Source organism: Galeopterus variegatus, unplaced genomic scaffold, assembly GCF_000696425.1.
Source record: "Galeopterus variegatus unplaced genomic scaffold, G_variegatus-3.0.2 Scaffold21422, whole genome shotgun sequence".
NCBI lineage: Eukaryota > Metazoa > Chordata > Mammalia > Dermoptera > Cynocephalidae > Galeopterus > Galeopterus variegatus.
Genome location: NW_007747533.1, coordinates 10,225 through 10,943, shown reverse-complemented (window position 1 = coordinate 10,943; position 719 = coordinate 10,225).

Genomic DNA, 719 nt, shown 5'->3' with positions numbered 1-719 from the left:
GATGTAATTCTGTCTCCACAACCTACTTATAATGTGACCTTGGACGAGTTGCTAAATCTCTTTATACTCAGTTTCCTCATCTCTAAGATAGGGATGATAGCACCTAACTATGATATTGTTGTGAGGATTAAATTAAATCATGTAAAGGTCTTAGAATAGTGTGCCTGGCACAGTAAATCTTATATACCAAGAGCAGCAATAAATTGTTTGTCATCGCCTTATGCAAACTTCTGCAATAGTTGCATCCTACATTTCCTATTAATGATTTCAGATCCACCCGGTTTTTCGGGGTCTCNACCAAGTCAAGGGTTAAGATCCCCTTACCGGTCATCTTTAAAAAAAAAAAGAAAAAGAAAACCTCCTCCAGCTGCGAGTGCATCCAGCTGACGGTGCTCTCCGCCTTTCTTTCGTAGTTTGCATCTCCCAGGGACTTAACGTGTTCTGCCTTATACGGTTAGAGTTTTTGCAACCATGTCTTCTCAGCTATAACTTCCTCAAGGACAGACATATCCGCATTGCCCTCAGCAACCTGCAGCATCTCTGATGCATAGTTGGTGCTCAGCAGCACATCACACAGGATTCCCTCCACTGGGCTTTGACACCAGGCTCAGGCCTCCTGTCCGTCATGTACACCCCCGTCCCCCTCCCCCAGTAAAGGGATGTAATTCTGTCTCCACAACCTACTTATAATGTGACCTTGGACGAGTTGCTAAATCTCT